The 17,537-nt window shown below is 36.5% G+C and overlaps 1 pseudogene; it reads left to right on the forward strand.

Moving 5' to 3' along the window:
* Positions 1-6,719, forward strand: part of LOC103087757 (hypoxia-inducible factor 1-alpha inhibitor pseudogene) — a 43,301-nt pseudogene extending 36,582 nt beyond the window's left edge.
* Positions 6,720-17,537: the final 10,818 nt, after the last annotated feature.

Consider the following 17,537-nt stretch of genomic DNA (forward strand, 5'->3'; position numbering starts at 1 on the left):
CTTTCCCTATAAATATTTTCAAAAGCTTTGATGATTCATGAGATTTGCACAAATACATTTAGAGCTGAAAGTAAGTGTATAAGGCATTTGGAGAATACTCTGCCCCTGGCATAACAGGGAGAGGAGGGATCCTACATTAAAAATAACTCTGCTTGTACTTTTAAGGCAAACATGCTCTTCATTACTGTCCTCCCTACCCAACTCCCCCCTGGAAAAAATAAACATTATCCAAAACAAAACCTGACAGAAAAGACGACAGCTTCTTGGGTGGGCATGAATGCAATCTTGCCTGAAGCCAGGGGTATACACAAGATGACCTTTAAAATTTCCTTTCAACCCCATTATTCACTGGGTTTATCTAAACATTGTTTATGAAGGAAGATAAAATATGGATGAGTTTTCAAATGAAGAAAGCAGCAAAGACTTACTGACTCTGTCTTGTTGCAAAAGGGAAATTGGATTTGTACCTTCATCTCCTGCATTTCTCATTTATTTCATTCGGGCATGTGGGGGATGTTAGCAAGTATCAAATTCGCCTGTGAAACTCAGCTTGTACAATAAAAACATGATGGCTTCATCTCTTTTGCTCTGCAGAATCTACATTTTCATTTCAAGTTAGTAGTCATTCTTGATACTTCTCCCTTAGAGAAGATTCCAAACTTTAAAAAAATATCCCTCTGGGCATCTTTCTTTTAGAAACGCTTCTGAAAAGAGGAGCTCAAAGTAAATATGAGATTTGACTCAAACACCTGTGGTTTTCCCAAACATTTTCCAAGGTATCCTATAACAAAGCCTAATTTTTTTTTTTTTTTTATTCCTTGTCTTTCATCTAGACACTGAAACCCACTCATTTAAGGTTGTTTCTTACAATTCAGAATGCAGCTTGAATGCCACCTCTTCAAAGATCTTCCTGACCACCCTAACCTAAAGTAGCCACTCAGTCACTAACTGTCACACCCCATTGTTCCAAATCTCTACCTTGAATTTGTTACCATCTTATTTATTTAATGCTCACACCTCTCAGTTGGAATGTGTTCCATAATGAGCAGAGGTTAAGTTAGCTTTACTCACCTCTCTACACCCAGCAGTTACAAGAGCTTACAAAGAGTATGTACCCAATTAATATTTGTTGGATGAATGAATGTATGGTGCCCTCAACAGGAAGTACACTGCAAATATCCATGAATAATTTCACATTATACAAATAACATATGTGTGGAGAAATATAGATACATATTAATTACTTGGCATCAAGTTTGTATTGGTTGATAACGGTAAGAAAGGTTGAAAAAGCACAAAATTGGGGTGGATTTTCCCAAGATAGAACATATTAAGGTAAAATGTAAGGGTTTATTCTGGCATTGCCTCTTTATATCAGCAGAACTGCTTTCCTTACAGAAAAACCCAGAAAGAATAAGTTCTTGGCATCCTTGCTGGCTTCAAAGGTTGGATGATCTCTTTTGTCTCCTTTTGAGATCCCTATCCTGTTTCTCCATCTAGTTGATATCTCCTTGAACCCAGAGGTTTTTTTTTTGGCCACAGTGTGCTGCATGCAGGATCTTAGTTCCCTGAACAGGGATCAAAGCCTCACCCCTTGCTGTGGAAGTGTGGAGTCTTAACCACTGGACTGCTGGGGAAGTCCCAGATTTCTTGATTTTAAACACTATTCTTGGGTCGGACACCATTTCTTTGAACACATCTTAGTTCCATTTTTCAGTTAAAAATTGTTCATACCCCTTGAAGTGTGTCTGCTCTTAGCCAATTTGGGTAACGGACTAAGCAGACCTGCTTTGGCTGCCTGAGCCCTATCTTAGCCTCTCTCTGCCAGCAACCAGAGACTGAGAGCCCTGAGTTTTTCTTAAGTCCTTACAGTTCTCAAGTCTTTTAAATTATCCCTCTTCTTAGATGACCACTCCTTCCATTTTCATTCTCGCTCCCACATCTGTCTCTGCTCATTCCATTTGACTAGCTTGCCATGTTCTATCAATCGTCAGGTTTTAAATTGTCCCCAATATGCAGGACGAAGAACAGTTTGGAAATCAAGCTATAGCTTTAATATCTGTCTTAATTGGAGACTATACAAACTGTATTTACTCTGTTTATATTCACAGTGTATTTTAAAATTTATTGGCATCAACATTAAGTATGCTTGGAAGACTTCCCTAAAGATAAAGTAGAAATTTTGTATTTCTCAAACTGGGCTTCAAATTGAACATTTCAGTAATGGTAATGATTTTTACATTCCTGAAAAAGCTACTTGATTTTTTCTAAAATTTATGAGTGGTGACACCCTTAGCATCAACATTTAATGGAACAGAGTTACAGCCAAGTATATCTTTAGTTGCACAACCAGGATTGGTGAGGGGAAAAGTAAAATAACTTGATCATGGCATTTGAAGTCTTCCATTAGTTGACTGAAAGCTCTATTAAATTACATTTTTAAAAACTTGAATTTATGTAAGTATAGAAATATAAATACATAACAATCCTTTGTTCATTTTGGAAAATTTAGAAAGTACAGTTAAGGGAAACACATAAACACACGCACTCCCATCTTCACTTTCAAGCAAGGTTTCACTATTCTGCTAAGATTCTTCCTCAGCCACCCAGACAATTGATTGGCCTTGTCACAGATATATTACACTTTCCCTGTCTTTGCTCAGATTGTTCCCACAACATGAAAAAACCCTTTAAATCCCTTCTCTTTTTGAAATCATAATTACTATTCAGAGTCTAACTCAAATGCTACCTTCTTTATCAAAATTGCTCATGTCATTTCAGAAGAACCCAATTCTTCCTTCCTCCCCTGTAAACAATCAACTTAGCTCATCCCTCAGACTTTTGAATTTCCTGTGAATTGTTAGTTGGACCTTGTGGTTTGAGAAGATTTAGGTTAGATTTATTTTATTTTTTGATGGGACTATTTGGATCAGGAGGCCCATGTTGTCATTTTCTTTCTCTTTTTATAATTTAGCTGTAATTGATTCTCAATACTTAATAATTAATAATTAGGGGATGTCAAATGATGATATTCTAATTCAGTTTTCCTTCTGTATTATTAGTTGGAATACTTTTATTAAGGATAACTTTCCTCTTACTTATCATTTGGTTACTACATGATAAAGTTTGATAGGAAAAGCAGAATAGATGCCTGATTTTTACTTCCCTCTTTACTTGCCAGTTGTCAAATAATTTGATTCACTAGCATCCTCTGAAGATGACTCTCAATTTTAAAAGATCATTCAGTGTCAAAATTCTATCTAGATGATCTGTACTATCAGATAAAATGAGAGAATGTATCTAAAAAGAGACTCCTAACAGCAAACCATTGTATTTTCCATAAACAAATGTTCTATCCTTGTTTTATTCTTCTTTTTCAGAGAACAATAATTTAAAATCTTTTACATGTCTCTACTTATTGAACCTTGGAAATATCACCCAGTTTCATTATTTTAAATACAATTTATGTGTCAATAATTCCCAAATTCCTGGATTTGGATCCTGTCTGGATCTTTTCCCCAAATTCCTGTTTCATGTACCCAAATATTTACTTGGCTCTTGGCATCTCTACTTAGATGTCTCACAGTTATCTCCTACTCAACATTTCCAAAACTCAACTCCTGATATTCCCCTATCCCTAAACCTTCTATGCTCAGTTTTTTCCATTTACTAGTGGCAACTCCTTTCCTTCAGTTGATCAGGCAAAAAATTCAGAGTCACGTATAAGTCCCCTCTATCTTTTACATCCCCTGTCGGCCATTGATTAAAAATATATTCAGAATATAAATATTTCTCACTTTCTTCACCACTGCCATCTTGATTCAATCACCATCATCTCTTATTTGAATTATTATAATAGATTCCAAAGTATTCTACCTACTTTTGTTCTTAACTCCTACAGTCTAATGCAAGATGTTGAATCATGTCACACTTACAGTAAAAGCTCTGTATTACCTTCTCATCTCACTCAGGGTAAAATCCAAAGTCCTTGCAGTGGTTAATAATCTCATCTCCTACTATTACAACCACATTAAGCTCCTTATTTTTCCTTTAGCAGACAAATCACCACCTTCTCAGGGCCTTTACATTTTTTATTCCTTCTGCCAGGAAGGCACTTTTTCAGATTTTATATGTGTTTTACTTTTATCTCCTTCTTTCAAGTGTTAACTTTTTAGTGTTTCCTTCGCTTGTAATATCACCTTCAGTTGTCATCTTCTAAAAAAGATTTATTTACTTATATTGTTCATATTCTCTTTCCAGATCCAAGAGGAAGGAGATTTTGTTTTATTCACTATTTTACCCCTTTCTCTTAGAAGAGTGTCTGCCAGTAGTTAATAGTTATTTGTAGATTTAACACATTAATTCTGAGCTTGTTACTTCTTATGATCTTTAATTTCTTATTTTCTATTTTTCAGTTTTAGAATGTTCATTTGGCCAGTTTTTATAAATTATAATCCTCTTTTAAAATTCTCTCTCTTTTCTTCTACTTTGTCCAAATTTTTTGTAACTTTCTTAAGCGTATTGATCATAGTTACTTAAAAGTCCCTGTTGAATAACTCTAATATCTGAATCATCTGTAGGTCTATTTCTATTGCCTATTTCCTTTTTTTTTTACTTTCAATCATTTGATTCTGTGGATTTTGTTTTTGTTTTTGTTTTTGCATACCTCATAACTTTTGGCTTGATGGATGAAACATTTTAGGGACTCTTTTGATGGACATTTCTCTAAAGCATGTTAAGGTTTTTCATCTGGTACACAGATGGCTGGCAGATTACTACAGTCCTGGTCAGACTTAGTTTTAGGCTTTGTCAAGATAGGTCTATTTAAATTTTGCCCTTACATGTAGTACATAGTCCTCACTTCTAGAATATGGCACTTAATCCTAGGATGGCACCCTTCTGAGGTGAAAACTGAGAAATACTAAAATTTTTGCAAATGCTTCTTTACTTCCACAGGGATTAAACTTTAATTTGTTTTCTTGGTGTGGCTGCTGAGATTCATTCTTAAGCCTCCCATTTGCTGTTTTATTCTGGGTTATTTGGACTCTCACTCTATAAATAATATAATAGAATTTACATATTATTTATATATATTTATAATATATATTATTTTTATATATTTATATAGTTTAGGAATCAGTCAGCAGTTGGGAAAGGGGGATTGAATGTAGATTTTTGGGTTTCTTCTTTGAACTTCCTCACTCTCCAGGCTTTTCCTCTTCAAATGCTAATTCTTTGGGAGCCCTGAACTCCATCTTCTATTTTTCAGTTATCTTCTGTTCTTTTACTTTGTTTCTGGTCTTTGCTTATGCTAATGAAATACTGTTTTCATTTCAATAACAAGCATAGTAAATTTTATATGTGGTAGGGTATTTACTCTCATCTCTTTTTCAAAAAGTTTCTTAGAAATTACTACATATTTATTTTTTCCATATGTATTTAAAAATAATCTCTCCAGTTTCTTTTTAAATTTTTAAATTCTTCATGCAGTCACAGTAAATTAAGCTTACCAATTGCTGTTTTATTTTGGGTTACTTGGACCCTCACCCTAAATATAAAATATAACATAACATAACATAACATGACATAACATAACATAACATAAATGTAGTTTAAGAGTCTGTCAGCTGTTGGGAAGCGGGGATTTGAATATCACCTTTTGGGTTTTGCAAGCCAAAATTTAATGTTAATATGCATTATGTATTAAGAATGGCTACTGAGGGTGGCAACTGCGGTGGAGGCTGTGGCCTCAGCCTCTGGAGAACTCCAGGAAGAGGTCAAAGCCCCTGGCCCCGCCTGGGATGAGTCCCAACTACTCAGTTATACCTTCCTGACCTGGCCCATCCCACATCTCAGTGAGCAACCCCGGAGCAGAGGAGCTTATTGAGAATGAGGAGCCTGTGGTACTGACAGACACATATCTTGCATATCCTGCCCTAAAATGGGGCCTTGAATAACTGCAAGAAAATGTTGACAACAGAGACTTCTCTGTGTACAGTGCCAGCACCCACAAGTTCTTACACTATGATGAGAAGAAGATGGCTAATTTCCAGAACTTTAAGCTGAGGTCCAATAGGGAAGAAATGAAATTTCATGAGTTTGTTGAGCAACGGCAGAATATACAGCAGTGAGGAGGTGAAGAGAGGTTGTATCTGCAGCAAACACTCAATGACACTGTGAGCAGGAAGATTGTCATGGACTTCTTGGGTTTCAACTGGAACTGGATTCATAAGCAACAGGGAAAGCGTGGCTGGGGGCAGCTGACCTCTAACCTGCTGCTTATTGGCATGGAAGGAAATGAGACACCTGCTCACTATGATGAGCAACAGAACTTCTTTGCTCAGATAAAAGGCTACAAGTGATGCATTTTGTTTCCTCCGGATCAGTTTGAGTGCCTCTACCCATATCCTGTTCATCATCCATGTGACAGACAGAGCCAGGTGGACTTTGACAGTCCTGACTACAAGAGGTTCCCCAATTTCCAGAATGTGGTTGGTTACGAAACAGTGGTTGGCCCTGGTGATGTTCTTTACATCTCAATGTACTGGTAGCATCACACAGAGCCATTACTAAATGGGGGCATTACCATCACTGTGTGTTTCTGGTAAAAGGGGGCCCCCATTCCTAAGAGAACTGAATACCCTCTCAAAGCCCATCAGAAAGTGGCCATAATGAGAAACATTGAGAAGATGCTTGGAGAGGCCTTGCGGAACCCATAAGAGACTGTTCCTGGGACTCCCCTGGTGGCGCAGTGGTTGAGAGTCCGCCTGCCAATGCATGGGGGACACGGGTTCGAGCCCTGGTCTGAGAGGATCCCACATGCCATGGAGTAGCTAGGCCTGTGTGCCACAGCTGTTGAGCCTGAGCTCTGGAGCCCGCAAGCCACAGTTGCTGGGCCCATGTGCCACAACTACTGAAACCCATGTGCCCTAGAGCCTGCATGCTTCAACTACTGAGCCCACATGCCACAACTACTGAGCACACGTGCTGCAATTACTGAAGCCTGGGCACATGGAGCCCATGGACTGCAGCAGGGAAGGCCACCTCAATGAGAGGCCCGCACACCGTCGTGAGGATTGGCCCCCACTCACTGCAACTAGAGGGGGCCTGCGCACAGCAACGAAGACCCAATGCAGCCTAGATAAATACACATGTTAATTTTCTCCTTTAATATGTAAATTCAAGAGATTTTGACTTAACTATCAAAACAATTCATATATCCAAAATTTATAAAATTATGTTATCTTAATGAAAAAGATGTTTTTTAATATGCTTTTTCAAATGGGCTCATACTGTGTTTAATATTTTTATAACCTATAATACTTTTCCACTTAACAGTTTAATGTAGGTATATTTCTTGTTTATAAATACAGTCCTACATTACATACAGGTGGCTACATAGTATTACATGTATAGATACCATAATGTGTCATGTTGTTGGAAATTTAAGTTATGTGAGTTTCTAACTATTAAACACTTTTTAAAAGACATTATTCAAGGATGTTTTGAATAATTTTGCAACCTGGAATTTACAAAGTATTTTACTGATTTAGAGAGAAAAGATTATTCACAGTCACACAAATATTTAATTTCTTTCTTTTCTTTCTCAATCATAGCATATGCAATTTTATTGTCAATATTTCAAAACTTTGCAAATTTCCTACACATCCCTAATTCATGATAGTCCATTTAAGAATTAGTAGGCATGCATGGCTACTTTTTCCCTCAGAAAATTTTATAATTATACATGTTGGTTCGGCTTGAAATGGTAGAATTTCCATGTATTCTTGTTCTTAACAGAAGAAGAGAATTGAGGGGCAGTCAGAGAGGAAGAATAAGAGGGGCTGTGGGAAACACCCTTTGTGTAAAGTAAAGTAAAATGGGGTGAGGTCACTATCAAAGAATCTTTCCTCCTTAAGAGAGTTCATCCTCTTAGAAACTGTTTGTACCTCAGGTTATCATCTCAATCTTTCACTTGTCCAAAGCTTTTTATAGAAGGTCATTTCTAGAATACCTTGTTAGGTAGTTAAATAGTATGGAACTTTCTGGAAGAAATATGTATAACTTCTGAGATAAACTGAAGATAACAATTGGTCAGTGAGCACCAGGATCGTAAAAGCAGACTATGTCACTAAAATCATATGCTTTTGAAAAATATTTTCAGTCTTTCTCTACACTGTGGAAAGTGTATAGCCTTTGAAATCAGAGAGACCTAGATTCATTGTCACAAATCTGCAGTTACAACACTTAAACTCCTTGAGGTTCAGTTGCTGGAACTGTAAGACGAAGGTAATAATACTTACCTTGCAAAAGGAAGGTGGAAACTAGAAAAAAAAAATATGAAAAGTTCTTTGTATAGTATGGGGCACTCTGTAGGTACTCTGTAAATGGTAATCAATTACTGTGATAGCATTTTTGCTGGTAATAATAATAAGATATTTTTAATATGTATAGTTTACAGACTAGAAAATGTTCAGACTTCTAACTTTTTAAGTATTTATATTACTCATCTAGCTACTATTTGCTTATACTCATTAGTATTCATCCTGGAGACTGTCCTGGCATAGTAGATTATTGATGACAGTGCTTCCTGTTCTACTTTTTGTCTGGGAGCAAGATTAATTTATATGCTGATTAATTTGGGGGGCTGCTCACCTTACTCCTCTGCCTTTGTCATAGATCTCATTTGTTTGTAATCAATTTTTCTTAACCTTTATATACCCAAGGAGATGGCACATGAATACATTACCTACTTGCTTCATACTTTCATTCATAAGACAAACAGCTAATGGATAGAATGTTAAACAAACAAAAAAAAAGATAAATTATGACTTCCTTTGGTATCAAAACAGTTTCTTTCAAACTTGGAAAGATTAGTTTGGTGAAAATTCTTACCACTGATATCATGTGTATATAAATGAAAATATGGATGCAATGTATATTCATGGGTCATTAAATAAGTATGTATGAAACTAGAAGGAAGCATAGCATAAAGAGTATTTTTCCCTGAATAAATTGTATATATAAATTTAAGGTAAAGAGAGGTCCTCTCAGAATGAATGTATATTTTTTTCTAGCTCAGACCTACTACTTAGCTTGTCTAAGTTCTGGGATGCATTCCTATCATGATACCTTTCAACCCTGAAATCTATGATTGTAACACTGTTGAAATTATTTTTTAAAGAGTAATCTTATTATATGAGTTAACAAACAGTTGCCCTTTAGTGGTAGGGCAAGGGTGTGGTATTACAATAACTGATATCTTGAGAGGCTAACATATTTCATATTGGTAATGTCTGTAGCTCAATACTGACCATGATTCTGAGCTTTTAAAATGACATTAGAACATCACAATTTTTCCTAAGTCATCCAGTAGTCCAGTGAATAATTATCAACCATTTTCAGAATTAGTGTATTTCTCCCTATTTTTGTCACTAAAGTTTTATTACTAGATGTAATGACAAAAGACCATTCAGGGAAGTGGAAGAGTTACTAGATGGTAATTAAGAAGAAAGAATAAGAGTGAGGAAAGTAAGAAGGAAGAGAGGGAGGGAGAAAGACAAAGATGGAGGAAGGAAGGAAGGAAGGGAGGAAGGGAGGGAGGGAGGGAGGAAGGAAAAAAGTAAAAAATGGAAAGAGGTTAAAAAAAGAGTAAAGGAAGGAAAAATATTAACAACCATTCTTTACTATATCTCAGTCTAAGGGTTAACACCTGACATTGGATCCTCACAGCATTCTGAGGTAGGAATTTCCACCATTTTATAGATGCATACCTGTGTGGTGCCCATAGAAGGAATATCTGATTCCAAGGGGTCACAGATACACTGAGCATGAAGTTATGCCAAAGCCTTCACACCTTTTTTCTTCACTGGTTTGTGTTTTGGGCTTTATTTCCTGTCTTTGCTGGTTAACCATCATGAGCACACTCTGTGGTCTAATTTTAGCCACAAGGGTTTAATGTTACTGTTAACTACAGACAGCTAGGCAATTAGGTAATTTTGTTCCTCTACTGGCAGCCTGTCAGGGTAGTGCTCATAAAGCCACTTTAGCTGGAGGTCACTCACTCACCAAGGGCTCCAATCATTTATCTTGTTGTGTACAAGCTACTTTAACTGAAAACACAAAAACAAAGAAACAGAGTACCATTGTGTGTGACTCTGGCTCAGGACCTAGACTGACTGGGTTTGAATCTCAATTCTGCTACTTTTACTAGATGGGATATCCTTTGGGAAATGGCTTAACCTTTCTATACCTCAGGTTTTCTCTTCTCTAAAATGAGGATCATAATAATATTTATATCACAGAGTGCTTCTAAGTATTCAAGGAGTTAATATGTAAAAATGTCCAGGCACATAACAAGTGGTTTATAATTATTGCTGTTATTATTGCTTTTATTATTATACATGAAGTTAATTCTAGCTTTGAATTCAGTAATTCTAGATGACGTCCCATCCATACACTTGCTACTGCCTTCTTGAACCTTCCCGGAATTCTAAGCACATCCACCCCCTTGTTCTTGCAGGAGGTCACTGTCTTTGTGTGTTGCTGCTCCTTATGCTGGGAATTAATTCCTAAATCATATTCGGCTCAGTAGAAGTCTTCTCCATCTAGTTAGCTGTGTCCTCCACCCCACCCCAAAGAAGGCAGATTAGTCACTCCTATACATCCCTATCATGACTCATCGTTGTATACATTATAAATACTGTCAACAACCTTCTGCCACTGGCCCCTTCTCATATATGCATCTGAAAGCTCTTTGAGGACAGGAACTACATCTGGCTCTTTCTGCCTTCTGGGCACATATCACAGTGCTTGGTACACAGAGGGCTGGCAGTAAATGTCAAAAGAGTAAATGAGCTTACCACTTGGAGGGCAGCAATCCAGGAGAGATAAAGTGAATAAAGCCTAGGTATCCAGGGAAAATAGGTATGCAGCCATGGCAAAGTTTCATGAAAACAGTTATTGGCCTATTCAGCTATCTGTCATCTAGCTATCTGATAAAACTAAAACTTTTTAAGTGCCTTATTCAAAATAAACTAGTAGGAACTTTACATTTGACATCTCATTTAATATTCACAACAAGTTCATGCAATATATACTATTATTAGTCCCATTTTATTGATGAAGAAAGAGGCTCAGAGAATTAAGTAACACAGCTATGACTTGCTAAAGCTAGGATTAGAGCCCCAGTCTCTGTAACTTCAAACTCCATGCTCCATGTTCTAAATTGATCCTATATACATACTGCCTTTCAAATTGATAGATAGAGATTTTTTTATAAAAATATTTTATCTTGTTCAAACAAAGAGTTGAAATGTCTCCCAATAGTCGAATCTCTTTTATAGCCCAGAATAGTCCATCCATCTTATTATTTCTGGGGCAGAATGCAGGAGTTTAGGTGGGAAAAGTTCAGAGAAATATGATTATCTCTTTCCTCTCAGTTTTTAAAAAATCTTGACCACAGTTCAATATTTGCATATTGCTTTTTAATATCCTCTTTTATTAAAAAAATTTAACAGATATCTCTAAACTCAGGAAGAAAAGCACATTTAAACTTTTAAAAATTGGGACAACTCCATTTGGTTTAAAAATGCCTTGAAAACCAAATTAAATTGAAGACACAAATTGACAACTGCCATCATCTCCTTTGAGAGTCATGTTGGAATGGGCAGATTGTCATCCTCTAAATCCTTAGCAGTTGGGTTAAGATGGAAGCCCTGTCTCACTTGAACACGCTTTTATTTTTCTTTCTTTCTTCTTTTTTTTTAATGGCAGAGAATCAATCCAAATGCTGGACAACCAGAACTGTATCTTCTAATATACTCAATTTGACATCTTATTCTGTGCAAATGAGTATAAGATGGTGAACAATGTGAACGGATATCTTAGTTTGAATATTTTCCAAAAGTAGAATTTATGAGGCTATTGAAATCCTGCTAGACAGGAATTATTGCCTATGTATTTCCAAGCTGAGCAATTTGAGATAGATTAGAATGAAACCTCTGTGATCAGAGCTGCTAACAAGGAGGCTTCTTACCAATAAGCAATATATTTTTTTTTCTTTTTTCTTTTTTTTTTTTTTGCAGTACGCAGGCCTCTCACTGTTGTGGCCTCTCCCGTTGTGGAGCACAGGCTCCGGACGCGCAGGCTCAGCGGCCATGGCTCATGGGCCCAGCTGCTTCGCGGCATGTGGGAACTTCCCGGACCTGGGCACTAACCCGTGTCCCCTGCATCGGCAGGTGGACTCTCAACCACTGCACCACCAGGGAAGCCCCAATAAGCAATATATTATGGTAATCTTTGTGGGGAGGCTGTGTCAGCCAGTTCTTTCTGGCATAATAGGAAGTGGATCCAGCATTTTTATTCCAAGTTACCACTCCTCACCAAAGTAGGGTACCTTGCAAATGCTATCACCTTCTTACTCATTTCACTTCGGAAATCCACGTTGAGAGAAAGGACTTATCTTCAACTGCCAGGTAAAGAAGAGTGGGAAATAGAGGTGAAATTCAGGTCATCATGATGAGTTAGGAATCTGGGCTTCTGGATGCCCAGTATTTATCATTTTACACCCTTCAGCATAGTCTCTGATGTGAAATGCTGATGACTTCAGCATTGGAGAATCTCTGAGCCTTCTACATAGCTTGTGAAATTACAGCTTGCTCCTCTGGGAAGTAGACAGGTGTTTCTGAGCTTGGGCATTTACCTTTGGGGATCAATAAATGTCCCCTTTCATTCCTCTCTTTATTGAAGAAAGATCTTGCAAGAGATCATGGCAATATTCTCCAGTTATATTTCTCTCACAATTCATGAAGAACACAAAAACAAAAAACAACAATAAAAAAAACCCTACATTTAGCCTATAGAAAAATCATTTCATTAAAACCCTCTTTTGAGATACCCTATTTCTCATCTTCAAATGTAAGATATTTCTTAATATATGAGCACTCACTGTTTTCTCAGTTTTCTGTGAAATTATTCATCTATATATTACTAAACTCTCATACAATCTTATGTTTGTTTTTGGTAGTGATGGTTTATTGCTTTTGCTTTTTTTTTTCATTTCTTCTTTTGTTTTAATTTCAATGTTTAGCTTTGCTTTACTTGCTGATGTTAGTGACATATTCTATGATTTCAGGTATAGTACACTGAGTTTTACTGAAAACAACTCCATATCGAACTGACCCTCTTAGAGAAGGTAAGCACAACTCATGAGTTTAATCATTGCATTCCATAAAAGGAGATGTCACTTAACCAGCTTTCCTCTTAGTGCCAAGAAATCAGCTCAAAGTATTTCTATTCAGATAAGTGAACATGCTTGTCATAGCTTACTTATGCCTGTTAAATCTTTCTATGAAATATTTTACAGGAAAATATGTAAATATTTTGACTGCTTATGCCATTCTTTTCAGACTGCTTTGCAGATTACACATGAATCTCTATACGAAACAGGAAGGAAAACCAAGCAGAAATTTCTTAATGTAGCATTTTTCATTAATGAAGACAGAAAGGCTAAAGGAAAAAAATTTTTTAAATGGAATCTTAATGTAAATAGCCGAGAAGAGTAATATATATTCTATGAATTGGCCCCAAAGTGATACCAGCGTGATGAAAATACATTATGAGTTTCCAGGACAGCATGTCCTCTTACCTTTTCTTACTGACAGCAGATAAGTAAACCAGGGCTTAGGAGTATAGTATTTGCCAAAAATACATTAGCGCAGACTTTGTATGTAGCAAGAGTTTTATGAGTTTGCTACATCTTACATGAACAAAGGTCTATAAACCAGCCTTTAATCTTAGAAATACATGTTCTTTACAGCCTATAGTTAACAAATGTGATATATTCTGAACATAGATAGGGTAGAGAAAAGTAAGGGAATTTTTCCCAGGCAGTTCTCTTTAAATGTAAAAAGTCTTTGTTTCATTCCAGTTATTTAATTTTTGCTTTTTTTCATGATTATTTTTGAAAGAATAAGATGATGTTGATGAAACTTGAAGATCAACACCATGGAATAATTGTGCTGTTTCCACCATCTGAGATGACATGGTTGTAGATGTTTTTAATTGTCAAATGACCATACTTTCCATTTTTTTCAATGGAACACATTTAATTTTGGAGGTTATATGTGTAAATGTATGACTTGACTGAGGAAAGCATTCCATCACTAATACTTCCTCATGACTGTGGAGCTGAGTAAAACCTCATTCAGAGTCCCTGGTTTGAAGCAACAAAAACCATCTCTGGCCTTAGCCAAAAGGAGATGTATTGGACAAATAGCAGGGATGCCCATAATTGACAATTGACTGGTAGCCTTAGGCTTAGAAAATGGAGCTTTGCAGGCCAGGCTGCAGGAAGCATAGTCAAAGTCATACCACAGCAACTGTATGATTCATGGGCTCTTGTGATGGTTGGAATCATCTGATTTCTCCTACATTTCCTCATTTTTTGCACTATCCATCCAAGATTTAGAGTTCCAGAACAAAGGCCAGATCAACAAAGCCTAACTCATTGGCTTCTTCTGTGGTACCGCCAGGAGTGGTAGAGGAAGGTCCCAGCTACTGTGGTTTGAGAGAGGAACAGCAATAGGAAGCAAGCACTGGGAATTGTCTTCCAACTATGTTGGCATACAGTGAGGAACAGATAAAAATAGTGGGAAGTGGATTATGGTCAGCTGAAGAATGACAAAGGTCCAAATAAATATTGGCTTTGAAGTCATAATGGGTTCTTAGATTGGACTTTTTATCATTGAATACTGTGAGACCTTGGATAAGTCCCTTTTGCTGCCTGTTCCTCAGTCTTTAAAATGACAAATTTGATTTAGAGCAAGATAAGTTCCATTGTCTTTATGCTAGTTTCCTGTAGCAGACATCATTAATCAATCATTGTATTATTTTCTCCTGAGACCAGACATGACCTCAGAATCCTTTTCAGTACAGTGTTTTGGCAGCAACTACTAAACAGAGTCAACAAATGAGATAAACCTTTCAAATATCTATGAACTAGAGGTTAATTACATTTTCTTAAAGTGTTAATGTTCTTTGAAGTTCCGGGACTGAAAAGTATTGTTAGTTGAATTATTTTAGAAAATTAGAAAGAACCTAGACCAGATGGGAATAGACTCATAAAGCAGAAAATCCAGTAAAATCTGATTGAAGTGAAAGAAAATATTTTCAAATTTGACTGGCTTTCGTTATGAATGTTGAGATGTAGAAGGATCTCTTTGTTTCATTGTAGAATGTGCTGATCACCCTCTGTCATCAATCCAAGAAAATCCTGAGCTCATAAAGACTATTCTTTGAACAACAGAAAAACATGATATCAGTCTGAGGTTTAAAACTGTGAATTATATTATAGAGGGTAAATGAATATAACATTATATTATTAATGGTAAAGAAATTACCATTAACCATGAATTATATTGTTAATGGTAAAGGAACTACTATTTAAGTAGTCTTTTGAAATTTATAGAATACAGGATCCTAAATGGGTCAAAAATCTAAATTCATTAGGGTATGTTACTAAACCTAATAGCAGTTTCAGCTGTTGTGACCAAATAAACATATTTCTTTAGTACTGTTTTGTTTTTCTATTTTATTAGTGAGACTTTGTATTTAGATCTTTCTTTAACATCTCAAGCCTAAACTAGATGGATTCACAATGTAGGGCAAGTGACACCAGATGGAAAGACTACAGTCCAGGAGTTGCTAGGCTCCAACTAGCTAACAGCATCTCTTCTCTACCCAGGAGATTTCCATTGTCTTCCATTGGGCTATGTTTGTACTCATTTACACATCAAAGTTTGTTTTTGGAACGATAATGACTTGTTAAATGTCCTTGAATCATGGCAGGAAAATATCTTTCTAATTCTAGAGTAATTTCCAGTACGAAGAAACCATAAAAGTCTTCTAAAACAACTTTTGGACACTGGCTTTCTGTAGGGTACCTAGAATGACGTCAGTTTCACAAGCCATCCTTCCTCTGTTGTTCCTATGGTAGATTGCCAAAGGACCCCAAATTTTTTTCCTTCCTGTATGCATGCCTTTAACGATTCAACTGTTATCAAGAGAGGTGGAGTCTGTTTCTCTACCCCTTGCTTCTGGGTTGGCCACATGTCTTGCTTTGGCCAAAGGGTTCTTAGTAAATGCGATGCAAGCAGAGTCTTGAAAAGTGCTTTCACTTTGGAGTTTATCTTCTTGCTATTTTGGGGAGCACTGAGCCCACCACCACATGAATTAGCTTGTGTTAGCCTTTTGGATGATGAAAGATACATGACCAAGTTATCTCCATCACTGTAGGTAACATGGATTCAATCATCAGTCACGTCAGTGAGGCCATCCAACACCATTCAGCCCCATCTGAACTGGCCCACTATGAATTGCCCAATTAACTCTCAGAATCATGACAGATAATAAATCTTTGTTGTTTTAAGACATTAAGTTTTGGGGTGGATTTTTAAATGGCCAAATATGTCCCAGTAGTTGCATCATCATTCACCCGGTATTGGTTTGCTTACCCTCAGAGGGTAATCTATAGAAACTCCTCAGATTTACCCCACTCATTGTCAATGAATTGAATGAACCTTTAGATTCACTGGGAAAGACTACTAACACCCTTTCCATGGTTGTTAAAATAAAACTGACTTTGGACTTTTTGGTTTTCATTATTTTAGATTCAGGAATTATTTTTTTTTAATGAAAACATCAGATGTTGACATTCTTTTTTTAGATCTAGCAATGATACAGGTGTTAAACACCTTAACATATATAGTGAAAACTTCATAACATCAGTGAATATCAAACTTGCAAAAGAAATAATTTCTCAACTGTTCAGGGTTAATCTGCCACATGGATTTGATATGGCATTGAAGAGTAAAAAATGCAAAAGAGACCAAAATTGTCTAAGAGAGGGAAGGAACCTCATAACATTTAAGCTACACAATATCTTCCTGATGGGAGCTAAAGGTCAATTTACTTTTAGAATTTATAAAGTTCTTTGTTTGAGACATTTTGCTCTAAGTCCTACCATTCTCAGCTGTATCTTATACTACATCCCAGGGCCAATGGATTCGTGTCTTCTCTTCTCCACCTTCAGGCTATTTCTAACAACTCATCATCTGTTTTCCCTGGGAATTGTCCTCACATAGAGTTCTCTCCAGAATTTTCATCTGTTTGACTGTGTTACCTGGTCCCCTTTCAAAGTTAGTTAGTTTATATATGTACATACACATGCATGTATTTATGTCATACTTCTCTGCTGTTTCTCCTTTGTGCCTTCGAAAGGGTTTTCTGGTGGAAAATTGGCCAGAGACATGTTTGGGAAGAATGGCAAAGCATGGTAATCTATGGTCAGAAAGATCGTGCCTAATTATATATCATATCTGTACTTATAAAAAATTCTTTTTTGTTTTTATCATCATATTTCAGTAATGTGATAGTGCTTTGGGGTACACAAATGTGCTGTTTATTCAGTTCTGGAGTTCTTTGGTCTGGTATTGTGATGTCAATTATTTCAATTTTCACATCTTATGAACTGTGGA

This window comes from Lipotes vexillifer, unplaced genomic scaffold (genome assembly GCF_000442215.2).
Source record: "Lipotes vexillifer unplaced genomic scaffold, Lipotes_vexillifer_v1.1 scaffold5, whole genome shotgun sequence".
Lineage (NCBI taxonomy): Eukaryota > Metazoa > Chordata > Mammalia > Artiodactyla > Lipotidae > Lipotes > Lipotes vexillifer.